The sequence below is a fragment of the Triturus cristatus genome, chromosome 10 (assembly GCF_964204655.1).
Source record: "Triturus cristatus chromosome 10, aTriCri1.1, whole genome shotgun sequence".
Taxonomy (NCBI): domain Eukaryota; kingdom Metazoa; phylum Chordata; class Amphibia; order Caudata; family Salamandridae; genus Triturus; species Triturus cristatus.
The window spans coordinates 938129341-938146501 of NC_140593.1; the positions used below are offsets into that span (position 1 = coordinate 938129341).

At 45.6% G+C, this 17161-nt stretch overlaps 1 protein-coding gene across 4 annotated transcripts in view; it reads right to left on the reverse strand.

Annotated features, from left to right (window-relative positions):
* MRPL55 (mitochondrial ribosomal protein L55) overlaps positions 1–17161 on the reverse strand; it is a 166170-nt gene that overhangs the window by 113738 nt on the left and 35271 nt on the right. Inside the window, exon 1 of one of the 4 annotated variants that reach the window (XM_085630196.1) lies at positions 13211–13338. The exons of 1 other annotated variant lie outside the window; for it this stretch is intronic. The gene's annotated coding sequence lies outside the window, so the exon portion shown is untranslated. Of the gene's footprint in view, positions 1–11998; positions 12151–13087; positions 13339–17161 lie in introns of those variants that run through there. 2 more of the 4 variants (XM_085630198.1, XM_085630195.1) reach the window with 2 other exon arrangements.

Sequence of the window (17161 nt, forward strand, 5' to 3'; positions counted from 1 at the left end):
AAATGTATCTGTTAAAATACCCAGCGGCCCAGCCCTCTTTAGCAACACAATCCTAACCTATATTTGCTGTAAGTGTAAATATTGAATACCCTTTTCTTTTTGGAAAGCACCTTTTTTCTCTTGGAGGAGTGGAGCAGGGAAACCGCTAATATGTTCACTTCACACAGGTACTTGCACCCCATCTCGCATTCCAGAAACAGATTACTACATTTAAATGTACTAATTTTGATTCTGGAGCGTGAAATCTTGACTTCCAAGATCAGCATTTTGAGTGGTAGCCTGCAAATTGCTCTATCTCCCCTGCATCTATTTATAAATATGAGTAATGTGAAAACTAACTATACAATGTATGTTCTAATAATGCCCCAATAACACGTTGCTATCACCCTCACCTCCTCGTCACCTTCTGGTTTGTGTGCTCTGATTTCAATTGGACACTTGCAAACTATACTGTTATGCATACAGCCCACATTTGAAATGGCCTTGCATGCATAAAAATGCTATATGCTTCTTCTTAGGGTTGCGATCACATTTAACGTAACATTTTTAAAAATTCTAGGGTTTGATTTGTTCCCACCCAACTGCACAGTGAGTGCATTAACCAAACTACTGTCACTGTATCATATGACCAAAAGGTCGAAGTGGGCAGGATCAATTTGAAATAATGCTGCCCAGCTTTTTTTAACTTTACATAAACACTTTCCATATTTTTTGTGTTAAAAAAAACAATTGGGTGGCTAGTGCCAAGCTTGAATTGACTCGGGCTGAAAGGGCAGTGTAAAAAACAGGGCTCTTTGCAGATGGGTCCCCCTTCTTGCTCCTATTTGAACTACTAGATTCTGTTTTTTGACTCTTGACAGTGCCTGCACTCTGGCACTGGTGCCTGCTAACCAGGCCCCAGTGCTAGTGGTCTTTCCCCAAAACTGTTGTGTATGAATTGGTAACCCCAATTGGCAAAGACTTTGCCCCCTTATAAGTCCCTGATATATGGTAAGAGGTGTACCCAAGAATATGTGGTAAAGGGGTCCCCAGAGCTGCAGCGTGGTTATGTGCCACTCTAGGTGACCCACACAAACTACTGACGCAAGGCCTGCGATTGCAGACTGCAGGAGCAGCGCCAACTGCTCAATCTCAACTGTGCCTTCACAATGTGTGGCACAGTCAAATGCACTGCTTTTAAGTATATGTCCGTCGCCGCTAGTGAAGGCCACCTGTGCCCAGGAGGCAGGGTGCAGTATATTAAGAGTGTAGACATGTAAGTGCAAGCTTAAGTCTCTGTAATGTCTTTTCCATTAAAGTACCCTATAAGTGATAGGCGGTCCACAGGATAACATGAGACTGTCACCCAGGCAGACTCTGGTTACTAGGTCCATTATTGTACCACCTAGATATGTCATGTTTGGTATCAAACAATGTGTCTTCTCACCCCTGACATGATTCTCGTACCCTGGGTAATGTAGTATGCACCCAGGTGGCACCTTAGAGGTTGCCCACATGGTTGCTCCAGCCTCACTGTGCTCTGGCTGACCAGTCCATACCTGCTGCCACCAAGACAGGATTTCCACCTCCTGCCAGGCAGTTTGATCACTCCTAGGAGTCAAGAACAAAGGTCACACCTCCCTCCTCCCCAGCAGGCTAGTGAAGTTACACATCAGAAGGGTGCGCTTCAAAGGCTGCACTTCCTCTGATATGCATCTGGGCTGTCCCCCTGAGGAGGACACAGCCCTCCTCTTGCCCAAGGTGCGCTTGCATATGGGCAAAGCGGGAAATTAGGTATGCAGGAGGTGTACACCGCCAGGAAGGTAGACCACACCTCCAGGGGGAGCAGCCTAATCTGTACACCTAAAACAGAACCCTGCCATCTTTAGGAGGGCTGAAATAAAGAGTTCTGGGTAGAAAAGGTGACCTACACCCCCAGATGTTGTCACCTCAGGGTCAGATTAGCTGCAGGGACTAGCTGCCCATTGGCTACTAGGTCTCACACCCCTAATCTAGGATTTAAGGGACCCCCCTGACACCAGAACCTTAGACCAGAACAGCTTATTCAAAGGACCATGAGGAGACCTGTGTCGCCGACAACAGGGCTTTGCCCACACCACAAAACAAAAGAGGGATACTTTGCCCCTGAGGCGACTGACTTGGAACTGAGTGAATGACCCTAGCCGTTGGCTAAAACTCAACACTCCAGAAGAGATGGACCCTTGTGGAAGCCAGAAGCACCCTCTGTGGCCCCTGGACTAGTGGCACTAGTCCCCTGCAAACTGCAGGTAAAAACCCTCGCTGGATCCAAATATTCGCTAGCAATTGAGCCCTCCAAGGATTGCCCAAATCCAGGTGGTTCAGTGTATTGTGAGAGCTGTAGTCTCGCCAGCCCGGAGGTTTCAGCCCACTACATTACTCCCCCAGTTCCAGAAGCTATTCATTGTGCTTACCACTACCAAGGCTTGTTGGTCACCAATCCATGAACCGAACCCCACACTTGATGCTGCATCTACAGAGAACACCGTGCAACCATCATCCAATGTCAGTAGCTGTGCACTGGTTGTGTTTTTTCATTTTGTTTCTTGCAGCACCGTGTAAGTGGTTAAAAACAGCAGCACCCGCAGCTCCTGTTCAGCACCAAGCATAGCCAGAAAATGTCTGAACCCAGACCCCACAGGCAAGGTAAAATTGATCTGACTGTTGTGGCCTGGTCCTGGGGCCTGCATGACCTTAACCCTGCAAGGGTTCCAAGTAAATGAACCTGCAAGTGATCGATTGTCACTAGTGGTTTTTGCAATTGACCGCAATGTTATTTAGTCTATGTATTTTACTGCACTGATTCTATATTGCTTCAAAAATCTATAACTCCGGTTATATGTATGCTATTCCATTAGTTTTTATGTTTTAACTGAAGATTAAAATACAGTCTATTTTTGGGTCGAGCCTATGTGCGCAGTATGCTCTAGCGCATGCACTCTCGCTCGCGAGACACTGTTGTGTTCAGTATGGGGCTTAGATCTCACCCCTTGATACCGTTCGCTGGCCCCTTTGTCACTCTTCTTTACTATCTCCAACTTGGCCAGTATGTGCTTTGGCGTCACTTTCTGTTTCATTTGAAGCGCACGGCCCAACTACAGATTAGATTTAATTAGTGTCCCTCTGCTAATACTGCTCTGATTCAGGTACTGTTTGTTCGTCTTTCTTTATTTACCTCCTCCCCTGCCTGTTTTTCCTGTTTCTTTCAGTTATTAGTGTTTCTTTATTTGTGTTGTTTTTTTTTTTACACTTTATATAGCGCAAACTGGGCACATTGTGCAAAGTAAACTGGTGTTTTACATGTGCATGTTACACAATTCTTTTGTATTTAAGGCAGGGGGAGATTAAGCGATTTGACCAGAATCAAAGAACGTTGAGCCGATGCTGAGATTCAAACCGGGTTCCCTGTTCCAAAGTCATCAGTTCTGTCCATTACGCCACATCCAATCCAATTAACTACGCATCTTTACTGATGCCGTGGCACGATTTAAATGGTATTCTTGATGTCCATGTATACGAATCTCAGTGCTGTCTCCATAGCTGCCAAGCTTTCAGCTAGCTTATGTGAGACGTTTTACTTTATTTCAGTGTGCTTAGGTGCGGCATTTCAATGACCGAGGAGTGACACTTTGGGTAACATTTTATTGTGAGTGGAATATACAACTTATGGCCATGCAGTACGATTAATGTTAGAACTCTTCCTTTTCTGCAGCCAAATGCAATTCACCTGAAGAATTTTTTGAGGGGTATGAAATTAACAATGTTGAGCAGAGCATCCCTCAATTCCGTGCATACTTTGCCAGTACAACCTGTTCCAGTTGAATACAGGTGATGATGAATACATGGACATATCGGAACTAAGCTCGACGCAGGACACAAAGCTGTCCGTCTGCTTTTTAGGTCTCGCCTAGCGAATGCAGCGCATGTGCTGCTTCGACTTGGCGAGACTATTGTTGTGGGTTTGGTGTGCAAAGGGAGACAAACCATGTGCGCGCACAGACAGGCGATGTGCACGCGCATGGCGTCTCCTCGCTGCGCTCACACGCTCCCACCGCGCGCTCACACGCTCCCACCGCGTGCTGGTGCACGGCGTGATCACATGTCCTGCTCCCTTGTTACTAAAATGGTGTGGTTATCAGATGTAATGTAATGTACACTGCTGACAATTATTGAAATATCTTCTGTTTATTGTACGTGCACAATATCATGTGTCTTTGTAAGAATTACACAATTGAAATGCCTTCTGAAGCTCATGCTTGTTTTTCTTCGTACCGTTATCACCCATTTGTTAGCGAATGTAGCGACTCTCCGGAGATGCATGCAGGCCCCTCTTTGACGTGGAAAACTTTCTGCACACTTTTTTTTGTCAAAGTCTTTGTTGCATGTGAGACAATAACACATTTGCTTGAGGCACGTAGCCGGTATCCTACGCCAACTCCCCGCTTCCTACAGCTACCATTGCAGATTTCCTTGCACACTTGTAACTTGACTAGTGTACCACCTTCATCTTCCTCTTTAAGAACTCCATAAAATGTCAGTGTTTAGTGACCAACCTTCATATTTACCTCGTTAAACAATCATTGGCAAAGCCAATAAGCCTCAACTTTAAAATGCAAGTTCCAAGCTATTGGCAAGGTCAATGCTTGTGCGTAAAGCCTTAAAACAAAAATGTAACAAAAATTTCAGAATACCATAGGAAAAGTAATCGCATTTAAAGTATTTCAAAACTGTACATTGAATTCAAGATTCTTAATATTTATAAATATCCTGCTTTATTTTTCAAATACTTTTCACCCAGGAAACTCTGAAAGTGATTAACAAATTAAAACGACGTGTATAAAATGCAAAGGAACATGCCTACCAAGGCTAATTTACTTTTTACAGACTCTGAACTGAAACATGCTCCAACCATTTGTTCCTGTGCATTAAGCTCTGAGAGCAGACTCATGGGCCTCCAGAGGAAGAGATAGCACATTTTTAGTCATGCTAAGTACACCTTATGCCTCAAATGCCATCTTAGTGATTACAGCAGCTAGCCCATCCCCAGCATCAAAAAAGCCTTTTGTCTGCAAGAGCCTGTGGTTTCATGCCATATGCAGAATGCAGAAGATGAAACAAAAGGCAACCTCTAAAGTCTGCTCTTTAATCCTACACCAGTAAAAATGTACAGAGTGTTGTGCTTTTACAGACAAGCTGGCAGGGGGAAGCAACACTGGGAGCGCACAGGGTGCAGCACATGAGGGAGAATCAGAAAACACATGCACTCTTATGGAGTGTTGAGTGAAAAAGTAGCTCCCTGATTGTGAGTGGTGAAAGAATACATGTCACCTAATATAAAGGAATATTAAGAGGCTCTGCTCTAGGGGAGGGACAAACGCAAGAGGTGGAAGGAAGTCCAGCAAACAAAGTAAGCAAATGAAAGTGACAAGGAAGCCACCAATCGTAGGTTTTGGGCAGGGTCATTTTTTCCTATTAAAGGTTATCAGGAAAATCATCCCTTACCTTTCCCAGACTGCTAAACAAACCCTCATCCAGTCCCTATTTAGCATCTGACTTGATTACTGCAACCCACTGTTCATTGGCCTTTATGAAGTTGCTTTGTACAAACTTTTAACTGATCCAAAACATGGCAGTGTGCCTTTTCAATTGCAATCTTCAATTGCAGAAGGTCCTCCCAAACTTCTGCACTCCTCCCCTCAAAGCTCTCCATTGGCTTTCTGTCTGCAAGCAGGCCACTTTCATAGCCCTCTGTCACAAAGTGCTTCAGTACCCCTCCCACAATACCTTCTATTCTATTTTTAAGGAATACACTCACTCTAGAGCCCTCTTCTCCAGCAGTTACTATTCTGTCATAATTCCCAGAATCAATAAATTGCGCTCGGGCAGTCAAGCCTTTGCATTTGTGTAAGATTATTACTTGTGGAGGATGACTACCCACCTCAAGGAACAATCTCAACCTTTAGCAGGATGAACCCTCAAAGTCACTAAAGTAACCTGAGTTCATCCCCCTGGTAGCTATGGCAGAGAAAGTCCAGCTTAACTTAGGTCAATGTGTAAAGTACTCCTACAGTACCAAAACAGTAATAATGTCAAAGCCAAATTAGAAAAATAGAGTACACATTAGTGAACAAAATGACACCAATGTAACCAAAATCCAACAGGAGAACCTTGCATAGAAATGTTTAACGATTTAATTAGGAATAGCTGCAAGAAGCAAAACAAGCATTTGCAATGCAATAGATCGCACATTTACGCGAGTTTGAGCTATTGACATTGCAAATGACAATGCCTTTTATTTTTGTTTTTAAAATATAAATAAAAGGCATGGTCATTTGCAATGTCAATAGCTCAAACTCGCATAAATGCGAGACCTATTGCATTGCAAATGCTTGTTTCTTGCTGTCTCAGCTTAACTTTATTAATGCATTTATATCTCGCTGGCTCCCACTAGTGTGGGAGCATACTATTACTCGCGATTACTCTCTCTCAGAAAGCAGGCAGGTACATTTATATGTGGATGGGAGTCTGTTGGTTGATGAAGCCTGTCAAAGATAAACAAAGGGGAAGAACGGAGGGCAGCTATAGTAACAGAGCTTGGCCCTCTGGGTCCTGGCAGCTCACACAGTGATAGCATAGCCCTACAGCATTTCCAAGTCATCAGCATAGCTTCCCCTTTCTTCCTCCTGACGTTTCTCACACGTTGGTCGGGCATGTGAGAAGAACTAAGAAACTACATTTTTCAAGAGGTTATCTAGGCTGTATTCAAGCTACTGTATGGCCTGATGCTAGCCAATAAAGTAACTAAACATCACAAATCTCTCAAGCTTCCCAGGCCCATATACGAGTAGCTCACCCAGATCAGTACGTTTTTTGCATTCTGGTATTTGGAGTCCTGTGTATCACATTATCAACCCAGGACTTCCTGTACAATTATGCAAGCAAAGAACCCAGACAGGATTAGCTGCACAAACATGGACATGGAAAACTTGAGAACAGAGCAAAACATTGCCCCCTTTCTCTTGCCACACTACCCTGCGCTGTCAGTTTGCCAGATGTATCCAGTCCTGGTTTTGACTTTTTAATCTGCAAGCAAAAACTAAAGATATACATTAAATTATAAGCATCATAATACAAAAGAAATTGGAGTTGATGATCTAAAAAAAACAGATGCAGAGCTCCCTGACTTCTCAGACCGCTGTAGACTGTATAACAAAATGTTTTTGTCCGAGGCACGGCAATACAGGCAGTGTGACTTTGCCTTCAGTTCACAAAGACCAAAACTTCTGCTCTACTTTGATTGGAATGAAACACTACCATTTTGTTTATACAATGCTATTAATAACCGGTGGTATTACACAACTTAATGGTATATGATTAACCAACTTTAAAAGGATGAGAGGCTGACCTGCCTTTGCATTTCAAGTTGAAAACATGCAGCAGATCACACCAGATGTCAGTGGCTGACTCGCTGAGCCACATAGTTTTTCTCTATACACCTGATCTGCAGAATACACAGCCTTTGTTTCTCATCATAACAAGGCCATACTGCAAGTAAGGAAAATGCCCCCTGACTTCTGGTTCGCTAGTCAACTACAACAATAATCAAGGTTTAATGGGTCCCTCAGGCCTCAGGGCCCTGATGCCACTGAACCTGCTGTACTACTGATGGCTAAGCCCTCTGATAAAGGGAATGTTGCTGCTGGCAGTTGCGCATGGTTCAACAGGTAGCCATGCTGACCTTCCGAGACCATTTGTTAAAGATTATAAGGTAACAAAACATGGGGCACTCTATGAAAATGCATATAAAACAGTACAAAACATGTAAGTGAATACTGTACAGTGTTACATTATAGAGTCATTGACAGAAATAACTTTTCTGCTGCTCAGCTGATGCAATTCACCTATTGTGGGCGCTAGCAGCTTATTATAGCCGAGCTGTAGATGGAAACCCTCCTGAATCAGTTGGCTGCAACTTAGTGTCATACAGAGCAAAAGGCTCAGTGATCACAGAGCAAAAGAAACAGTTGATGGGCAGACTGCTGGACAATGCAAACATTCAACCGCAGTCACAAGGATCTGGGTTAAATCCATTATTATTTTGCTCACCACACCACCCCAGTTTGGACCCAGCCATAGGCAAATCAGTCTTGACCCTGTTCCTTGTGGGAACAGTCCAGCCCGAACTGCCAAGACAGGTCCTCCCTGGACCGGAAACAAGCATCATTGGTCTTTTGCTCACTGTGCCACTGGATTCAAGCTAGCCTGGCTGATGAAGGGTGTTACCCAGAAACCGGTCCCAGGATGCTTGTTTCTGGTTCAGGGAAGATCTGGCTTGGCAGTTCGGCTGGACTGTTCCCATGAGGCACAGGGTCAATACTGATTTGCAAATAGCTGGGTCTGAACTGAGGTGGCGAAGTGAGCTCAAGAATGAAGATGGATTCAACTCAGATCTGTGACTGGGGGTGAATGTCTGAAAAGTTTCAGCGCTCCGTCCATTATCTCCTTTTGTTTGCTCAGTGATCACAGGGGCCTGACCAGCACGGTCAGCTCAGAGACGAAAGTTCACATGATCTCACTGCAGTTATCAGGATGGTGCACGTGTGCTGCTGGGCGGGTACCAGGGACTGCGATTACAAGCACACGAGTCAAGGATGACTGGCATCTTTTCTAGCAAATTGACTGGTGCACGGAAGGTCAGAAAACCAGGATTGGTGCTGGCAGGAGTAGAAAGGCTACAATGATCAGAACATGATTACATGGACCAACACTCACTTTCTCTAGACCTGTTGTTGCTTCCCCTCCGTTGATTAGTGTGATACATCTTAAAACCAGCGGGGGATGATGAAATTTGTTCAAAACGTGTTACGGTGAACCTTGATGTGGGACACTCGACAGTCCTGCGTCTCGTATACTGGATATGAATGGCCCTTCAAAGCAGTGTTGACAGAAATAAATCCTGAGAAACAATACTGACATTTTTTCAACTTTGCATGCACTTCATGCATGTATACATCGCCTTGCCCAATATCACTTCATGCACAGTTGAAGAAATTTCAATACTTTTTCTCACAAATTTACTTCCGTCAATGCTGCCTTGTGTTCTAATAATCAAAAGTATTGTTCTTCATTAAAATAATCTGTTTACACCCTTGGGGTTACTCCTTTCTATCAATATGACTCATGACGTGGCTACATAATTATGGTTTATTCATAATTAAGGAACCATAATAATGTAGCCAAGATATAATTTGCATAGCAATAATCCCATTTGTGTAGGGTGATTGTATACGTATTTTTATTTTAGAGTCAATTTTGATCCTTGCTTGTCCTGATGAAGCGTTTTCAAATATCAGTAAACACTAAGTTTACATCAAATAAAATCACATATAAAATCACGTTCTTGAATTAAAAAATAAATGAAATTCCGATTATCAATCTCAAAGGAGTTGTGCAATAGGCTGATCTTTTCAAATATAGAAGTGCCTGATATATATTAATACAAAGGTGCTCCCCTTGTATATATGAACGTTTTTAATTGCTTGTCTGGTAGGACAGCAATCCACACTAACAAGGGGACAACTATACGCTGAGCACTACACAGTTCTCCAAAGTTTCTTTAAAATATTTTGTACATGGAGAGCATTTGTAGCTGTCTATGAACAATATTTCCATCGGCGTGATGGTTCAAAGTCAATAGTTCCTCAATGCACTTCGGGCTACCTTATTATGAAGTGTATTAATATTTGAAGTTTAAATTGGAGCTAATTAATACTTGTGGATGAATGGCAATTAAATACACGGAAATTGAGTAAAACAACAGTTTACAGCGCAATGTGACAAGTAAATTGCAGAAAAAAGCATATTGTTTTCAGGCATTTCTAAACAGTAGCTCATAGAAGTTTTCAAAAGAGAGCCTGGTGCAGTACTCCGGAGCATTACCTCTCTCCAAAAGCAAATCATGCAACTGCACGCAAGAAATGCTGTGCTGCCCAATTCATGTCTTTTTAGGTCTCACCTGCAGAAGCGCATGTGCACTAGCACATTAGCTCCGGTTGGCAAGAGATATTGTTTTGAATAAAGGGCATGGAGCCCGCTCATTGCTTGCTATTAGTGGACTCGTGTGTCACTCTTATTTGATGCTTTCATATTGGGAAGCATGATCTGTCTTCACTTCCTCTTCTTTCTGTAGCAGCACAGACCAAGTACTGATGGCTTTAATTTATTAAGGTGCTGGTGCTGTGATTGAAACATTATTTCTTTGTTCTCCACCTACTACCTGCGCCGCAATCAAGTTGCCTAAGTCCTGTCCATGTTGTTTCTTTTCCCTCCGACCTGTTTCCTCCCCCCCCGTCCCATCCATTTCTTCTCCCCCCACTCGCCCCGTCCCAGTTTAATCTGCTTCTCAACCGCCCCTCCCTGTTTCTTCTCCCACCACCCATCCCATCCCGGTTTCTTCTCCCCTCAACCGCCCCAGTCTCATTCCCCCCAATCGCCACTGTCACTGTTTCTCCCCCCCAACCGCCCGTCCTTGTTTCTTCTCCCCGCCTCCCAACAGATAGAAGGGAAACAAGCATTTGCAATGCAATAGGTCTCGCATTTGCATTGTACATGACAATACATTTTTTTTTATGTTTTAAAAACCAGCACATAAATAAAAGGCATTGGCATTTATGGTATGGTGTGGTACGGTGCTGGTGTGGCCAGTATTATTATTGGTCTTGGTGGATCTGGTAACATATTGGTAGTGATACTGGTGGTAGGGTGTAAATATTCTTGATGGTGGTATTGGTAATGGCGGTATAGGTGGTGTGCGGTAACAATGATGATGTAGTTCATTGTGGCAGTGGAGATATTTGTGGCGGCAATATTGGTGAATTTGTATTGGTTGTGGTACTGATGGTATCTGTACTGGTGGAGGTGGTACTGACAGTGGTAGTGGTATTTCATGTGTAAGATAAAAAATGTAATGTGACAAAAAGTCTGGTGGTTGAGGGTACTATTTAGATCTAAAATAGTCCCTTGTGCTTTAAAATGCAAGCATTTCATTTGTGGTGGAATGATATACCAAACAGCCAATAGCAGGAAGTTAAAGAAAAATAGTCCTCTCGGCAGGGCCAACAGCCGCTCTCTGTATATCTTAAATATTTGACAGTCAAAAGGTCTGACACAAACTAAAGCTGTTTGTAGCCAGTTTCACAAATGTGTATTCTTTAAGGAAAACTGTGTACGCTTGAGGTTGAAAGGCAACACACTCCTTTGGCTTGTTCTAGGCAGTGACACCTAATTTGACAACCCACATTAAATCTGTGTTTGTATTGGAAATTATAAAACATAAACTAGCGAAGTAGCAAAGGAGTGCTGGACACCGCAGTACAACAAGTGCAGTAGCCCCCAAACTCTTAGTCAATGGTACTCATTTTATCAATCTCGAAGGATGAAAGGCCCAAAAGGGACATAAACCTGTTACTTGCATGCCGAGTACAGTTGTTAACAGCAGGTACAATATTTGAGAATAAGCATGAATCATAACCGCAACACATCATTAAAATAAGATAACATCTACTTACGACTATGAATTCAAATATAATTTAGTTTAGTTCCTTTACATGCAAAGCCCAGCTGTGCCAGGAACCCCAGGTTCAAGAACAATATACTATATTAAATATGAAATAAAGAGGGGGTTGGGTCACGCCAGTTTACGATAACTGCATATGGCAATTTATAAAAATGCCTAAAAAACAGTATTAAATGAAATATATTAATGAAAAATATAAGGAGTGCTAAAGTATACAAAGGATTAAGATGTAACAAATATGTTACGTTTATACATTCAGGGGAGCTCTTCCGAGCTAATTAATGTAGGAAAGATATTTTGATGTTCAATAAAAGGAAAGGTTAAAGGAGACCAAGTTATTTCTTGTTTACAATAAGATACAGATAAAAAGTTTGGAGACGAAACCTTATAGCAGCAGGTACTTACCACACCGAGCTATCTTAGAGGTATGCACAGTGCTGGAGCAGCAGCGACTTGAGTCCCGTTTGGTAAAAGCACTCCTGACAGCACGAATCGATAAAAACATCCACTCACGCCTTGTTTTCCTAGCTCTCTTTCATTCCTCACACACATTCCTGCGGGACTCTCCCAACCAACTCCGTCAAGAGTTTACACCCTGGGAGGTGCTCACAAACAGACGCTGCGAGTGTGCAAAACGTGCACGAGGAGCACCCTTTTCAGTTGCAATGACTGGAAGCATGACGTCATCCAGGATCACTGGAGTATAAATGCAACTCCATGAGCCAGAGGAAGAACGCGCTCAAAGACGTTCCACAATCACGGACACCTTTCGCCCTGCTTGGTGAACGTCTGAGTAAAAAGATTATTCTGCACTCACAGTAAGGAAGCTTAAAGGAGGCAATAGGAGAGGTTGAACGTTCCTGATATTGTGCGCTTGGGAAAGGTGCTATATCTGATCACAAACATATAGCGCTGTGGGGCATAGCTAGTATTCGCACCGAAAGCGTGGGGGATTCAAAAATAAAGGAAATTCAGAAAAAGGAAGTATTCTGACCTTTAAAGATAAGGTTATTACAGAAAACAGAAGTGCTAACGTACAAATCAAATGTCAGGGCTACAGAGACCAGTTGTTCAATTCGGATCAAGGGGCGGATGGCCCCACTTGGGCGCAGAGGGCGACCATGGGCGCAAATTCTTGCTCAAAACTGACCTGTTCGTCGCTCGTTCGTAACAGAAAGTAGCCAAAATCTGTCAATCTCATTAAATGAGTTATTTGAATAACTTTTGTTCCACTCTTTTGGTCCAACTACAGGGAGCGCTTTGTTAAGCTCACAGTTGAGTTGGCACTATACAAATATTATCAATAAAATGAGTAGAAATGAACAGTAATATACACTGGATGAAAAGTTTAGGGACAGGAAAAAAAAGAAATTAATTGTCATAGCCCAAAGCTTGCCCACTGCTGGGGGGGGGCGGAGCTAGCTCGCGACCAAAATGGCCGCTTGAGCCGAGAGCTCCGATAACCCGTCGCAAAATCCGCTAATAATCCTGCACCTGTGACACTGTAGCGGCTCCCAACTCTGATCCCCTGACTCTGCGAGCTGTGCGGCATCGGCAGGGAGTGGAGTTGCATCTCTACTGGCCCTCGGCGTGGAGAACGAGCCTACGGTCCTGTACCTGGGAGCTGAGACCGCGAGGAGCCGAGCGGTGCGAGATCCCGCGGCGCGGCTGCAGGCATGGAGAGGGCGGTGTCTGGGCCCTGCGACTCGGCCGATTCCAAGAGCCGGGCGGCGGGAGGTCTGCCTGATGCGACAGCGCCTTCAGCCATCTGCATCCCTACTGGCTGGGGCCCTGTGCTGCTGTAGCCAACGTGCATGCGGCTGGCTTCACTACTCATGCTAGGGGGGTCCTGACATGGGTTAACCCAAAGACGGAGTTTCGTCTGTCGCCTGTTGAGACAGATAGGGAGGGACGGTTTGTTCTCACCAAATGCTGTGGTAAGGGAATGGAGTTGCTCTTCCTGAATGTATATGGCCTAAATTACGATCATACTGACTTCTATACTAAGCTCACTGTACTGACTCAGCTCCACGCTATGGGATGGGTCCAGTGGGGTCGAGACTTCAACTTGGTGAGGGACCCCGAGTTGGATAGTTCGGAAGGCTCGCCTAGGCGCCCCTCGGCATCGGCCAGAGTAGTGGAGTCGTCCTTGACCAGTCTTGATATGTGCGATGTTTGGCGAAGCAGACACCCGGGTCAGGGTGGGTATACGCATTACTCCGCGTACTATAAACGTTTATACCAGAATTGATTACTGGTTCGCCTCTGCCCAATATTTAAGCTTGCTCGATCCTCTCGCGCACATATTCTGATCATTCGCCTCTGCTCTTGGTGCTCGCTTCCCCCAAAAAGCGTATACCCCCCTTTCCTATGGCGATTCCCGCCCTACTCTCTCCTGGATGCAGCTTTTAAGGATGATATGGCCACGGCCATCGAGACATACTTTGAGGCCAATGTGGGTTCCGTAGACTCCTTCCAAACTATATGGGAGGCCCTTAAGGTGTATATTAGGGGAGTAGCCATCTCTAAACATGCGGGGGTTCTTAAATCGATTCGTAACAGACTGGCCGATATGGAACGTGAGGCGCGCACTCTGGAACTGACGCAGACTCTCCAGGAATACCATGCAGAGGCGGACGCCGAAATAAAACATCTTGGGAAATAAGCCACAGCCCGTACATATGGCGAGGGAGATCGACCGGGGGTGGTCCTCGCGCAGCTCCTTAAGCAGCAGCGAGATGGGATCCCGGAAATCCGACCACAGCCTGGAGACCCCCCACTGGAGGAGGCCCAGGTAGCGGAGAGATTATTACGCGGACCTCTACGCGTCCCGAGGCTGCAGCCCTGACAAGCAAATATTAGATTATCTGACCCATATCAAACTCCAGTGGCTGTCCAATTTGCATCGTGAGTTTCTGATGAGACCGATTGAGCGAGATGAAATAATCCTAGCACTTTCGGGTATGACAGCAGGGAGCGCACCGGGGAGCGATGGCCTCACGGTGGCCTTTTACAAGGCTTTTATTGATCTTTTGCTCCCGCACCTGCTCACGCTCTTCGAAGACATGTGCACCACGGGTGGATGCCCCCATCTATGCGCGAGGCGATACTAGTGGCTATACTTAAACCGGGGAAACCTCCGGACGAATGCGCCTCGTACCGCCCACTGGCGTTGATGAATGTGGACGCTAAACATTTCGCTAAATTGCTCGCCAATCATTTGGCGCCACTTGTCACGACATTGGTCGCGCCAGAGCAGGCAGGATTTGGGCCTAGCAGAAACCTGACGTACAACCTGCGTACAGTATTTGCTGCTCTACAACATACGAGGCCGGAGGTACCAGCTCTCGCGGTTTTCTTGGACATGGAAAAGGCATTCGACTCGGTCGAATGGCCCTTCATGAGACAGGTCCTCAGCCGAATGGGAGTCGGAGAGGTGTTTTTACAACTCCTCGCAGTGTTGTACAACTCCACCACAGCGCGTATCAAAACCGGCACACTAGTTACTAACCCCATACGCATAAGCAGGGGCACGAGACAGGGCTGCCCACTGTCTCCGATCCTCTACGCTCTGACCGCTGAGCCCTTGGCCTGCGCCCTGCGGGAGTACCATAGCCATAGGGGAATTTGCTTCCCCAACTATCGCCTAATTGTCTCTACATATGCGGACAACACACTGCTTTATGTTAGAGACCCGGAGACTAACCTCTCCCCGGTCATACGAGAGGTGGTGCTATTTGGCTCCCTGTCTGACCTGCGAGTCAACTGGAATAAATCCCTCATGTTCCTTCTCACCCCGGCCACGGCAGCCTTCGAACCCGAATACCCACTGCAATGGACTATAGAGGCGGTGCGTTATTTGGGGATTAAACTACACACTGACTCCTAGGTTGTCCTGAGGGAGAATTACGGGGTTGCTATCTCCAGGATGGAAGATGACATTGACAAATGGGTGCGCCTTCCTCTAACGCTAATGGGTAGAGTGTCCCTCGTTAAAATGGTGGTGCTCCCGCGTTTCTTCTTTCTCTTCACGAACATCCCAACGGTACGGCCCCGTGTCTTTTTCCAGCGCCTCCAATCCCTAATGGTACGCCTGGCCTGGGCGGGTAAGCAGGCTCGCGCCGCCTGGCACATTTTGACGTTACCGTACTCGATGGGGGGCCTCGGTGCTCCTGATTTGAACCTATACTATAGGGCGGCACAATGCTCCCAGGCGTATCACTGGATGCATGGCCCATCTGACATCCCGCATGTTCGCATTGAGACAATAGTTGCTGCTCCTCGGCCTCTTCCGGCCCTATTGTTCACGCCCCCGGATAGGCGCACGGGAATATTGGACTCAATTCCACAGACTTCGCCACGCCCTCAAGAAATTGCTGGGGGATGGAATGGAGGAGCCCCCTGAGGTCGTTGCCTCTACTGCTGTCATTAAAGCGCAAACACCTGCTAAGATGGTATCTAAGATTTACCATATCACAGTGGCGGCTGCAGACAGTACTTACACCAAACCGCGGCTGGCCTGGCAACGAGACCTATAGACAGAACTCACGGATGACAAGTGGCTCTATTGCTGCGCGAGCACTAAGAGCGTATCGATCAATGGGCGGCATAGGCTTGTGCATTTTAAATATTTAAACAGGGTGTACTACACACTGGAGTGTCTGCACCGTTATGGGCTCCGCGATGACCCTAGGTGTGAAAGATGCGGGGAGCAAATCGCGGATTTCTTTCACCTAGCCTGGACGTGCCCGGGCATAGCCCATTTTTGGGGCCAGATATTTATTTAACTAAACCGGATCACTGGACTGAAGTTGTCCCCTGATCCGCTTCTGGCATTACTGGGGTATTCTAAGCCTCTCCCTAAGGCGCTACGACGACTGGTGGACATGGCGACGCTACTAGCCAGAAGATGCGTTGCGATCTGCTGGCTTCGTGGTCCGTCGCCTACGATAGCTCAGTGGTCAAAAGATATGTTGTACTGTTGCACCCAGACTGAAACCTACAGTGAGCTATACCCCCCCCCGTGACAGACCGAAGAACTTTTGGGCCCTATATATGACGAGTAGGACAATCACAGTGGATACCGAATCCGAAGACGCTCCCCCTCCACGACACTCTGCTGCCCCTGACCAGGAGCCCTCACTTTAAGACCTCATCTGACAGCTGCAGGCCCGACCGACCGCCCGACTTCGACTATAAGCGACCTGACAGGGGAGTGGTCTATTACACTTGGGAGATGGGTTTTCCGACAGTTTGACAAGATTTCTCCTTTTCTCTAACATGGCACCGCACTGTTTATTCCTGAATGTCTCATGATGCATATTTCATTCGAAATACGTCACTGTCTTTTGTTTGTTATGTAAAAAATTTAATAAACATATGTGAAGTTCTCTTTATAGCACACATCTCTCCATTGTGTTTCTAGTCTCGGTAGGTTCGCAGCTCCTCGTAGTGCTCAGAGAGAGCCGGAAGACAGAATCCAGGCACTACATCGAATATCGAAGAAAAAAAAATCTAACTAAAGCGGCATGCGCTACTAGTACTGGAGTGAAACTAATAGTGTAGGGG